This window comes from Mauremys reevesii, linkage group 1 (assembly GCF_016161935.1).
Source record: "Mauremys reevesii isolate NIE-2019 linkage group 1, ASM1616193v1, whole genome shotgun sequence".
Taxonomy (NCBI): domain Eukaryota; kingdom Metazoa; phylum Chordata; order Testudines; family Geoemydidae; genus Mauremys; species Mauremys reevesii.
In genome coordinates, this window is record NC_052623.1 from 343552475 (window position 1) to 343566342 (window position 13868).

At 44.3% G+C, this 13868-nt stretch overlaps 1 protein-coding gene across 1 annotated transcript in view; it reads left to right on the forward strand.

The window, feature by feature from the left end:
* Positions 1-13868, forward strand: part of GRM3 (glutamate metabotropic receptor 3) — a 150392-nt gene that overhangs the window by 119166 nt on the left and 17358 nt on the right. The gene's annotated exons all lie outside the window — the stretch shown is intronic.

Consider the following 13868-nt stretch of genomic DNA (forward strand, 5'->3'; position numbering starts at 1 on the left):
GAAATGTAAGTACTTCTCTAGGCCACAACCCAACAAGAAGTGAAGTGTAGGATACTCAATAGAACTGGGAGCAATTTCAGGTGGGCACAATGGGTGAAATTTTCCCTGGTGCAGAAGGCTGGCACTGGGCATATGCACCCACTTAAGTCCTACCTAACCCTAATTCTGAGGGCTGGGTTGGGACATAAGTGGCACTTACGCCCTGCACTGGCCTCCTGCACAGGGGTGAATTTCCCCCATATTGATTCCCAAGTGGAATTTGCCCAGGGCTTCACATGTATACATCTACTCTAAAATGTTACACCTCCCACAGCTTCGTGTCCTATACATGTACCCATACTAGGCACATGGATTCAGTGCTGAGGAAAGAATGCCACCTTCCAGCTGATCAGCACTGAAGGATGACAAAAGAGATTCTGTTAATGGTAAATAGACATTTTTATCAGGGAAGTTTGTTAAGCTCATTCTTTTGGTTTGCAAGGACAAAAAAGAGAATGACTGTCTCCAGCATGGAATTCCAGTATCCTGAAGAACAAAAATCCTCTTCTGAGACTCTTTATAAAAGAAATCTGTCATGTCACAGTAGGTTTGGAAGCTATGTTGTCAGTGCCCTTCTAAGTTCTCTACAACAGTTTTTCAACCTCTGCCTCTTCCTGGTCTATGCTTCCACCTTTATGCAGGAAAATACATCAAAATTCCCTTTTTGTCTTTCCCCCCGAGTCCAGTGATTGCTCCAGCTGTGGCTTAACATTCAGTGGAGCAAAACATTGCGTGGAGGGGGGAAATTTGCGCATCATGGTTTATCCTCCATCCTTGGGAGTGCAGGAATGTGGCAGTATTAACAGGATATGCAACTTGCTTGTTGTTGGTAAAAGAGACTCCAATGAACTCTGATGGCACTGGCAGGTGACTTGTCAGCTTTGCATCTGGGAGGACATGATACACATGAATAACTTAAAAGCCAGTAGTGGGCATCTTTTATTTCACCATCCCTCTATTGTTATTCATTGGCGTGCATAGTGTAACTTCACATCTGAACTGGCTGACGAGGCATTTTGGACATTAGTAAGATGTTTCCCTGCAGGGTGGTTTAACCCCTCATGATATTAGATGTAATTCCTACATCTTGTGTCTAAGGCAGGAAAGATCCCACAGAAAAGGTATTGACTAACCCAAGCCCCAACTTAGCAAGGCACTAAATCAGTGGTTCCCAAACTTTAACAACCTGTGAACCCCTTTCACTAAAATGTCAAGTCTCACGAACCCCCTCTTAAAAATGAATATTTCCAGGGATTTTCTCCTTTACCTGAGTATAAATTATAAAAGCAGTGATCTTGGAAATATAAAATTTGTTTTATGACATGCTTATTACACACTATTTATTATTATTTACCATTACAGTATTTTTATTACATTATGAAAACGGCAACACTCTTCCAAGATCTGACTTTTGTAGCTTGTACCACTTTGAATAAGCCTGTTATAAGACAAGGCTCCTGTGTTTCATCAGATGTGAAACGGCATGAAGGTATTTAAGAAGCCACCTCAAAGAGTTCCTCCTCTACAAGCATTCAGGTCTTGAGCAGTCCAGGCAAACAGCGCACGTTACAACAAACCTTAAACTTGCTCTTCATAATAATGTTAAAAACAATCCTAGCTGCCTATTTAATTTTAAAAACAGCAAAAAATATCCACCTCCCTTTCCATTTCTTATAACGAGTCTTGAAGTTTAAATCTCCTCAGTGTAATAGATAGGCTTGCTTTGATCCTCTTAGCTCTTGGAAGTCCAGGGGCTCCAGGCTGCTGGCCACGTGCTGGCCGGCGTCCCTAGGGACAGCTCTGTCCGCCATTAGGGAATTTTTTCCCCCCCGAGAACCCCTGTAACATTTAGCGAACCCCCAGGGGTTCACAAACCCCAGTTTGGGAACCACTGCACTAAATGTATGCAAAGAGTCTCCCTGAAAGCATGAGCTCACTTGATTCTCCATTTGGAGTCTATATGTTCACACCTCCTCTACACGCACGTGCATGGCAAATTCACCTTAGAGTAAGCAGCTGTGTACCAAAAAAATTCTGGGAGTTGAACCCCTGCATGTTGTTTGGGGGATTATTATGGGGTGTTGAATCTGTTTACATTTCCAAGTGAAACTCAGGTCATCTTTCCCTTCCACCAATATTACACCCACTGTCCCAACCACTGTAATTGATCTGCTGAGCTACACTCTTCTCCATCTTAGCATGTCCATTCCCCCCTGTATGGGCACGAGGGTTACTGTACCCAGAACAACATAGCATTGTGTCGCTATTCAAACTGTACAGCATTCTCTTATCCTTTATACGAATGGCATTTTACATTTAAGCTTAATTACCTTAAAGGGATTGCTCTGCTTGGAGTGCACTATATTTTCCTATTGGAAACACAATTTACCTTTGCAAACATTCTCAGAATTATCAAATTGTAGAGTAACTGCTGGAGAATTTTTGGTAGTTTTGTAAAAAAAAAAACCCCACAAATATTATTGCATTACAAGTTATAAAATCCACATCTGTCAAATTTGGGAGCTCCTTTATATCAAGTCAATTAGACACTAACAGACAGAGGGTCTATTTCAAGGTTCATTTGGTTCCTATTTCTAAAGTCTGAAACTAGCTAATTAAAAACATTTTGAGCATTCTCTGGAAACATCTCTCTAATCCTCCAGGTCCCCCACTCATGAGAAAAATGTCTTCACCATCATCATGCTTCAATATCTTAATCTCTGAGTCTATTCAAATTCCCTTCAGGTTTCTCCAAAGAGACACAGATTAAGAGGGACTGACTGAATGTGATAGATATTCAGCGCCTAACCACCCATCTTCCATGATATGCAAATACAATCTGTGGGCTAGATTTTAAGGGAGGAAGGGATGGTGCATAAGCTGCAGAACTGCAGGAGCAGCCCTTAGAGGCACTGTACTTCAAAGACACAGGGGTGAGAAGGGGGTGTTGGTACATTACCACTGGCTTATACCAGCAGCACATTACAGCACAACCTCCAGGCCAGCTTGGCAACACTAGCCAGTGCATTGGAGACGCTGAGCCAAAGTTCTACCCATCCCTCTCCCCACCAAATTCCAACCCACCTGCTCCAGGGAAGGAGTAAATGGACATGCCCCTGCTTAGACCTTCGTGCCTGGTCCAACGATCCGAGTAGCTTGTGTAGAGTGTAAACGGGTTTCTTGCTCCCTTGCATAGGGCACATAGTCCAAGTCAGAATCTAGGCCCGTGTAAGCAACTTTATAATCCTCAGCATTTGTACAAGCAAGGTCATCAGCTTGCAGATTGAATCAAAGAATCACAAAGGATTTTTAAAGACCTGCTTAGAATAAAGCTTTCCCCCTCCTGAAGTTTCACACCGTCACCCTAAAAAGGTCCATAATTCTTCATAATGGGATTGGGTTCCCCTTGCTCATGTTTACAAAACAACTAGTTGGCCTGAGGGAGGAGTTAGACTGTTTAAAGTCACGCTTTAATTTCCTTGGTAATTACAAGTTGATTGCTAGTATAAATTACCTTGCATGCTTGCTGCCTTTTGTGCCAGCCATTTCTGACAGTGAATAATCTTAACTTAAAAGCCTGATATCAATCCAGAGGCATCACTGCTGAAATCCCACAGTACATTCCCATGGCTTGTCAATTATCAGCTAAACAGAATTCATTAACAAAATTAGACTTGGTATTGCTTGATTTTTAAAAATTATATTAATGCCATTTTAATTTTAAGGATTCATGAGATTTTCCTTACGTTTTTAAAAAAATGTAATCTTTTTTGCTAATGTTTATATCTTTCATATTTTCCATGTATCAAACTGAATATTCTTTGATAAATCAGCTCCACCAGCAACTTTCAAAATATCCTGAGTAAGAATGACGTGATGAGAATAAGATCACGTTGGTTATGGGTTGCCACCTTGCAACCAGCCAATGGTTCCTCAACAGCAGAGGCCCCAAGGATCATGCAAGTAGGTGGACAAGACAGAAGGGAAAACATAGAGCAGTGTTTTCATGCAACCAACTCATAGCAGAGATGGCTAGTGAGTTTGCCCTACCTAAGATCAGGTCTAATTTACAAAGTTTTGTCTGAATAGGTATAGCTGTCCAAGAGTGTGATCAGCTGGCAGAGCTGGGCAACAGAGCCTGCTTTCAGGAAAGACACTGCTTCTTGCACGTACCTCTGACAGCTCATACAAGCTGCTATCACTCAGTACGTCTACACTGCAATTAGCTACCTGTGGCTGGGCCATGCCAGCTGTCTCGGGCTCATGGAGCTACGGGGCTGTTTAATTGCAGTGCAGACATTGCGGCTTAGGCTGCAACCTGAGCTCTGGCACCCTCTCACCTTGCAGGTTCCTGGAGCCGGGACTCTAGGCCAAGCTTGGACGGCTACACTGCAATTGAACAACTCCTTAGCCCAAGCCCAGTGATCCCAAGTCAGCTGGCCTGGGCCAGCTGCAGGTTTTTGTTTGCAGTGTAAACATACTCATTTTGGCCTGCTGCTATGGAGGCCTTGTCCCCTACTGAGACTAGGCTAGGCACGACTTTCCTATTTGACTCTCTGAGCTTGTCTACACTTCAGCGTAGACACTGCCCACACGGACAGGAGAAATTCTCCCATCAGCGTAGGTAATCCACCTCCCCAAGAGATGGTAGCTAGGTCAACAAAAGAATTCTTCTTCCCTCCACCTAGCACTAGTACACAGGGACTTAGTTCAATTTAACTACGCCACTCCGGGGTGTTGATTTTTCACACCCCTGGCAGACCAGGTTAAACTGACCTAATTTTCTAATGTAGACCAGACCTCCATTAATAATCATGTGAGGATTGACAGTTGCATGTTCTGGCTCCCAACAGCAAGTCAGTTAAGATGCTTAGCTGAAATGTGAGCCACGGAGCTGAATATAAAATCTGATCGGTCACAGTTGATAGTAAGGTTACATTGATAAAGGGTTAATGAACGTTATATGATAGACACGAGCAGAATGTGTTACAGATAGGTATAAGCACATCAGGAGAAGGTGTTATAGGTGGTTATAAGATGTTTACAAGCAACCTCCTTGACACTATAACACTTGAGTTGTTCTTTTAAATCTATTAATTATTTACTAACCCTTTATAAAAGATTTATAAACGGATCTTAATATAAAGTGAGACCATTTGAGCAGTAGTGCAGAGAATACTCTGGGTGTGAGTCTTCTCTCAGTGACCCTAGCGTAAATCAGGAGGAGCCCTGCTGAACTCGGTGGAGTTACACTGGTGTCGAAACAAGTGCCAGTGAGCTCTGATTCAACGCGCTACGTGGTTTGAAATGTAATCACACGAGAAATAAATCACTTCAACTTCACCAGATTGTATGTAGCTAAATCAAAGAGAATGAAAAGCTAAATTAACTCTTTGAGTCCTGCAGGATACTTTGTAAGGTCTGATACCAGAGGAGCCCATGAGCCCCAGGAACCACGAGTCTTGTTGTATTATCAAGGATCTTCCTTATAAGGCATTGCCAAGACAATTAATAGGTCCCTGAAATGGGGAAAGAGGTTAATAGAAAGTACAGTTTTCATATTATCTACTTGCATAAATGTCTTCTTTTCCACACTTACATCAGCTATTTGTAGTTTTTCTAGCGCCATCTAGTGCGACTAAAGGGGTTTTACATAACTTTCCAGGAAACTTCAGCATTCCACAGATCTAATCGGTTCTTTACCTTTTCATTTCCAGATTAGCTTCATAAGGTGCCACTTACCACAGGGCTGTGGGGCCAGCACGCTACTGAGGAAGGTAGCTGTAGTATGCACAATATGCATTCCTACATTTGTTTCTGAAATCAAGGCTTAGGAAACGGCAGGGCTGAGAATATGCAACGCTTTTGTCAAGGCATGTTATTAATGAGCTGTCTCTGCACCACTGAGCTCTGTCTCTAATCTGCACCTTGTTTTGGAAGATTACATACTGCAAGCTCAGAACAGCTGTTTGTTTTATTTAAGACACTGTATCTTCTCAGATTTAGGCATATCTGCTGTTATTTCCACTTAGGCTCAGCTGCTACAAGTGTTATTTTCTCTAAAGTGACATTTATACGTTAAGTACTGTGCCAAACACATGCTAGGTAGTCTGCAGAATCCATCCTTGACCAAAGAGGTAACTGCCTACGCATAAAACCATATCTAAGCCTGCTTCCAGTCTGCTCAAGATGAAGCTTATCTCTTTTCTATAGGTTCAGCTTTCCCAAAAGAGTTGCCTAGTACCTAATATATTGAAGCCTCTTCTCTTTCACTTTCCTCTCACATATGCAGTGAGATCCTGCAGTTTCTCCATCTAGCTGGCCCCATGTGTGGACCTGGAGGCATTTCAGAGAGAAGAATTACCACACCAGCCTTTAACTTAACCTTTTCCCCTAATAATGTACATTCCACTACTAAGACTTCTCTCCTACATCTCCCTGCATCATGGGTACCTACTATGTACCATCAGTACTATGACTGCAGGGTCCTCCACAACACTCACTAGACATTTGTTTAAATATCTTGTGAGATCTGGCACTTTAACACCCAGAAAGCAGGTCACCAAATTATCCCCACAAGCGCCACATACTCAACTATCAATAGTTCTCCTGTTCAGATTCCTATCGCCACAGCCTCTCCGTGTCTCCCAGTTGTAACCTCCATCTCCTGGAGCAGCCTCCTTGGTGTCTGATTTGACTCCTATGTGGGCATGTTAGTTCCATCTGAAGGAGTTTGTCTGTCAATGCCACATTGGCCCCTCCCATCCTGAGCCAGGCTTTCTCAACTGGATGATCAATGCAGCCTGTTCTAAGTAGGGTCTGTGCTGTACCAATGGGCAGTCTCTGTAAATCCATTTCTCTCAGCTCCGATTCAACAATACTGGACCTGCGCTAGGCTCCCAGGCCATGAGCTGTTTGCACCAAGCACATAAATGCATCACATGGCCACAAGGCTAGGAGATGTACCTTCTACAACCCGTGCAATAAACTGGGCAGTTCTTCTTTTCTGAAATATGTTACTGGCATCCTACCTCTATTTTTAGTCTGGTGGGGTTTGCTCTGTAACTGGGCACTAGGCAGAACTAGGAAATACTTTATGTGCCTTTAAATTATATATTGTTTTGTTGGTTTAGTTGGTTTACAGTTTTTACTTTAGTTAACCCTCTTTGCATAGGTGTAGTTGGGAACTGTGATGAGGTAGACTGGGTTCTTTGAGGCCCCCTGCTGGAGGCCTTGTGGTCTAACCACACCCCACTCCCCAGAAAGGAGCAATGAAAATGGGTCCTCCAGACCTGCCTAGAAAGGCTGCAGGGAAGCAGCCAATCAGAGCCCAGCTGGCTCAGTTAAAAGGAGCTGCTGGACCTGAGTACCGGTAGATCATTTGTTGGCTGGGACCAAACAGGTGGGGAAGGCTGTGAAATTTTCCAGGCGAGGAGGCCTGGGAGAGACCTGGTGCAGGCTGGGAACTGACAGAGAACCCTGAGATAAGGGTGAAGAGGAAGGGGCTATGTGGGTACTGGCCCAGGGAATAGCAGTTGTAGTTATTAAAGGAAGCAGCATGTGGCTGCTATTTGTAGGGTCCCTGGATTGGGGCCCAGAGTAGTGGGGGGTCCAGGTCCCCCCATGGATCACTGGGGAAGTGGCCTAAGCCCCAAGAAGGGGATAAGACTCACTACTAAAAGCCCAAAAAAGAGGCTAGAATTTAAACAAGACAGCAGAGAACCACTGAGGACAAGGAGTCTCCAGGGAGAAAGCCCTGGGTTCACTGCTCTATACCAGGACAGGCACAAACTTAGAGCTAACCCAGAAGGAGCTGAAAATTGAGCCCAGAAACAAGGCTAAAAACATCAACAAGGGCACAGGGACCAGCCCTGTTGGACCTTATACCTGGAAAGGGTTCCTTCATGCGTTTAGACTCTGTGTGACATAGCCAGAGGACTGAGTCGCTAAACACCCACCTGATGCGGTTAAAAGCCAACAGGAGCAGAGTGAGTGAGTGTGCAGGTTCACACCCAACTGACAGGAGGTGCTCACTAGAGGTGAGTGTCCCCTGTCACAGCCACACAACATGCAAGATAAGGATGAATTCAAGAATACTGCTGCAAAGATCATCTTTTTTTATTACCTTCCAAGAGACAGGAGAGATTAGTTAACTGAGCTCATACCTCTATAAATAGCTGTTTTAAAGATTGTGACTTAAATCCCCAAATTAACTGCCCAAATTAATTTTAAAATTGAAAGTGGGGAAATAAAGAAGAATAAAATCCTTGCTGAGTGACTCATTAGTTGGTCTGGGATTTCCTTTCTGGGAAACTCACTGCTGACATTTAAAAATTATTCATTTTATTCTATAGACTAAACTTCTATTTTATTATCATTATGCATTCTTGTCTTTGGTGTGGTGGGATCTTTTTAGTACTGTGAAGTCAACTTCTCTGGTACCCCTTGAGTTGTACATTGCTACATCAGCTACATTATGTTGATAAATACTAAGTAAAAAATGCTTCAGTAATTTTGTATCTAATCATCAGCTACATTAATTACTACAATCAAAGGGTTTCATTTGTATTCTTTGGTTCCCCATATTCTAGTTTAATTAATCACTGTTTAGTCAAATGACTTCAGCCTCCTTATCCAAAGGATTTAAAGTCTCTCAACCCTCCCACAAAGCATTGTAATTTATTTTTATCTATCAACTGCCACCCAAAATGCAAGCATCTGTCTGTATGTACATGTGCTGAAAGACAACTGTAATTCATAGATTCCAAGGTCAGAAGGGACCAGTGTGCTCATCTAGTTTGACCGCTTGCATAACACACACCAGAATAATTCCTAGAGAGATCTTGCAGAAAACCATCCAAGCTTGATTTAAAAATGTCAGTGATGGAAACTCCACCATGACCCTTGGTAAATTGTTCCAATGATTAATTATACTCACCATTAAAAAATTATACCTTATGTCCAGTCTGAATTTGTTTAGATTCAACTTCCAGCTAATGGATCATGTTCTACCTTTCTCAGCTAGATTGAGGAGCCCATTATTATATATTTGTTCCCCATGTAGGTACTTATAACCTATAATCACGTCACCCATTAATCTTCTCTTTGTTAATCTAAATAGATGAGTTTAGGGTGACCAGACAGCAAGTGTGAAAAATCAGGACAGAGGATGGGAGGTAATAGGCAGCTATATGAGAAAAAAGCCCTGAATATCGGGGCTGTCCCTATAAAATCAGGACATCTGATCACCCTAGATGAGTTCCTTGAGTCGATCACTTTCATTGTAAGACTAAAAGCAACAAAGAATGACTTGCATCCGTATTCACTGTTAGTCTATAAGGTGCCACAGGATTCTTTGTTGCTTTTACAGAACCAGACTAACACGGCTACCCCTCTGATACTTGATTGTAAGACTATTGTCTTTACAAACTTGGACCCCTATCCTGCAAACATTTTTGCACATGCTTCATTGCAGTCACCACTTGAATGCTTAAAGTTAAGCACATGTGTAACTGTTTATAGAATGGCGGGGGGTTACTTTCTGTAGCTCTCTCCAACCAGTGTGCCAGGCTGTCTAAGGCCATGCCTGAGTGCCAATATTTATACTCATATGTAAAAGGTACTATTTTTAATATTGATAATCCCCTTTGTTAACCAGTGCTGGGGCTTACTACTGCGGGATGCCAAGAACTCTGGCCTTCAATCAGCCAAGCACTTAAGCAGGTACCTAACCGTCAGCACATGAGCAGCCCCATGAAGCCACATGCTTTGAGTTGAGCACACCGCTAAGTGCTTGGCCTGTTCCAGCCCCCGATTCTGAGACTAGTTGCACCTCTCTAGTTCCAGTGGCTCAGGACCTCACAGGATCTGACCCACTGCTGCCCAGTGAATAAACTGTCAAAATTAAGCAGGTGTTAACAGCTTCCACAAGCTACAACTGTGCTATGAATAATGAAATGAGACAGTGGCACGTTGCTGAAGCGCTAAGTGCTGCATTATGATTTTATATTAATGGTGCTTCTGGCTGAGGGGGCAGGGAGACAAACTGATTTAACCTTGCCTCTCATTGTCCTGTATTGGGAGTTTGCTACTTGTTTCGTGGAGATGATGTCATTTCAGGGAGGCCTGGCTCTTCTGGGGAAGCGTCTGCTGCCGTTATTCAGGCAGGGGAGTGCTTTGCTCTGCCAGGAGTCTCATTGGGCTAGATTGTGCCCCCCCCCATGGGGGAATAAGTACTCCCCTTACACCACTGCTACACAGACTACCCAGGCTACCTGGAGAGTAGCCTCACAAGCAAAAGCTGAAGCAGATGGGCGGGAAGTGGGCTGGGATGAGACAGCAATGGGTGCAGCTTCAGCGCCAACCCCCAGCACCAGCTGGCTAATTAATTCAGCAGTAAATTACTATCTCCCTACCCCTCCTTGGTGCAAGTAAGGGAAGAGGGTACCTGTGTGTCAGCGCCTTCCAGGACTGCTCCTAGGCAGGTGCAGTTTAGGCACCGCTCTTTGCTCAGGGCTTTGCCTAATGTCACCGTCTGTCTTAGTGAAAACAATGGGAGGAGCTGCGGACTTAGATATTAGATACAGCTGTGTGTTTGAAAGTTCCCACAGCTGGGGGGGCAGGGGGCAAGGAGCAGGGGGGATCAGATGGGGGCAGGGGCCAGCCCACGCCTGGCTGTTTGGGGGGGGCACCGCCTCCCCTAACCAGCCCTCCACACAATTTCTGAAACCCGATGCGGACCTCAGGCCAAAAAGTTTGCCCGCCCCTGCTTTAAGCTCTGGATGTGTCTCTTCAGTGCCCAGGGTGTCAGCCAAGAGGCAGCCGTCACATAAGGGAGACAGAAGTTGGCCGTGAATGCTTTTAAAAAATACAGTCCGTCCACCCCAAGAAATCCAAAGGAAATGGATTGTAGGCTGGAGGGGGAAATTACATCCTTAACTAAAGGGCTTTGCTTATGTAAATAAGAGTTTGACAGAATTAAAGCTATTACCCAACAGCAATGTGAGATGAGGGGGGAAGGGGAGATTTATTCTAGCAAGGGTTGTGGAACCAATTCCATAACCAGACACACCAGCAGAGAAATCGTTTATTGCCCACCAGCAGTAAATACACTTTCACTTCCTGCCAGCGATGCTGTCTCCCTTTTGTGCTGCAGCGAGAGAGGTACAATAAATCACATGGTAATTGCCATTTCCTCTCACATTTTTTATAATTCTTCATTCCTTTTGTGAACCGCAGCTTGTGGAAAAAGCCAAAACGCTCCAGAGCTTTAACAGGCTGAAGTGCTACAATATTGATTCCCCACAGAAGGTCACAGTTCCAGTTCATGAGTTTTTATCCATTCCCCAAGCACGGCGTAGGACCACAGCAGCGCATGCTGGGCAGCTTAACAAAGAGCTGTAACAAAATCAATATAGATGGATTCCTAACTGTTTAGGATGCAATAATAATAAGACACAAAGGCATGGCAGGAAATTGTTATGGAATTTATAATTACTTCAATATCATCCTCTAAATCAGATCGTTCCAAATAAATCCTCTCTTTGGCTTCATTTTACGCTGTCCAGATCCAAACTGCTTCTTACCAAGAGGCTCCTTTAAAATGCCTTCTATCCTGCAGGGTGAATTCCACTGAATAACACTGAGCTCTTGCCAAAAATGATCCCCTTTCCTGAACGACAAGAGACAATGCGAAGGTTCAGGATTGTACATACAATGGGGATATCAGAGGGGTTTGAATGGTTTGGAGAAAGTTCCCTTCCCCTTCTTCCCCCTCTCTCCTGACATTATAACCTTCCCAGGCACATGCAAGATTTTAAATAATGTGCATTAGTCTAGCAACTTCCTTTACAGGTGCTACAGAGCTGCTAAATTTCTCATGCTATTTGATGGTCTTCTTATAGTCACAGGCTGCAAGGGAGCTCTCTTCTTGCATCTCCATGCAATGAATGTGGGACAATACCCTTGTGGTGGGAGGGAAGGGATCAGCATCAGGGCCAGTGCGACCACTTAGGCAAACTAGGCGGCTGCCTAGGGCGCCTAGTGGTTGAGGGCACCTAAAAGCCCGCTCAGGCAAGGAGGTGGAATGGAGGTGAGCTGGGGCGGGGCCGCACGGGGAGGGCTGCCCACAGTAATGGGGGGTGGCAACAGGGAACCGCTCCCCACCCCAGATCACCTCCATTCTGCCTCCTCTGCTGAGCATACAGCCCCCCCTCTAAGTCTCCTCCAATCAGCGCTGCAAGTCTGGGTGGGAAGGAGAATTAGAGCGGCGCCGATGTGCTCAGCGGAGGAGGCGGAGCTGAGGTGAGCTGGGGTGGGCTCCCCCAGCGGGGTTAGCTGCCGCAGGGGGGGTCTCCCCAGTTGGGGTTAGCTGCCACAGAGGGATGGGGGGCCTCCCCAGGTGGGGTTAGCTGCCACAGAGGGGGTAGCTGCTGTGGGGCTCCTGGGTGGGGCTGGATTAGCTGCCGCAGGGGGCTCCTCTGGTGGGGGGTGGGCGGTTGGCGTGGTTAGCTGCCACGGGGGGGCGGGGTTAGCTGGGTGAGGGGGTGGCGCAAGGTGGAAGTTTTGCCTAGGGTGCAAAACTTCCTTGCACCGGCCCTGATCAGCATGCAACTGAATAGGGGATAAAGGTGGAAGCTATTATGCTTTATCTCTAAGGTTACTAGAAACCCACCTTGGGAAAAACCAGCTATGAGCATGACTTACCTCTGAGACATTTGCACCAGTAACAACAGAGGATGTAGAATGTGCGATATCCAAGCAGTTGCTGTCCACGTTCAATGTATTTTTTAATTCAACTGGGTCCAAGAGGAAAAATTCCAAAAATATGTAGATCAGTGAAATGCATATTTTTAAACAGGGAAGTAGCAGGATACAATCTCTAGTTTGTCCATCCAAGGAATGGCATATTCAGTGAAAAGAAGTTAAATATGAGCTTTGTCAAATGAGTTCATTCTTGTAAGTTAATAGGAGCCTAGCAAACTTCAAAAAAGTATTGAATCAGATCTTCAGCCAGTGCAAACTGTCATAGCTCCACTAGCTTCAACAGAGCTATGCCAGTTTTATACCAGCTGAGGATTTGCGCCATTGTACATTTGGATAGAGCCTTTATAGAGCTCATTAATATCTAGCTCTTAGGTCAAAAAGTCTTTGTAAATCTGAGGGAAGGGGCCTTACAAATGATAAATGCTACATTTTTCTATCCTTAACAGTGTAGGGAGGGTTCCAGGTTGACTCTGTATATATTTAGAATGTGCATTTGAAAGAGTGGTCAGAGGTGAACTGCTTTTAGTCCAGTGATTCTTGGTCCACATGCTACCAATGATCTGCAGAGATGTTCTTGACAGTCTGTAGAATGAAATATTTTGAACCCAAAATAGTGGGAAATGGAGATGTTAGTAAAGGAGGAGACCCTTGAAAGGATTTCTCTCGTACGAAGTGCTCTGCAGTGCATTCCATATACTGCGGGACATGTATCATTTTGAAATGTGGCCCATATGCATAGCTTTAGCATGGGATGCCACTTCGTAATAGAAAAATCTTTTCATAGGTGACCTCCACAACAAGACCAAATTTGAAAAACAACGCTTCCTTTAGATTTGCAGTAAAGTCTCAAACCTGACCTTGATCTTTTGGTCATTCATAACATAGCTGTTCCTTGAACAGGTGCTTCTACCAATAAGAAAATTTCATAATGGATGTTTGGGATCAAAATTCCTCACTCGCTCTAGATGGTCTAAAAAACTGACAGCGTCTTGCTAGATAGATATGCCTGCCAAAGGAAAGAAAAATGCTTAGAGTTGCACTGTTCATTTCCTCTCTTTCTGTTT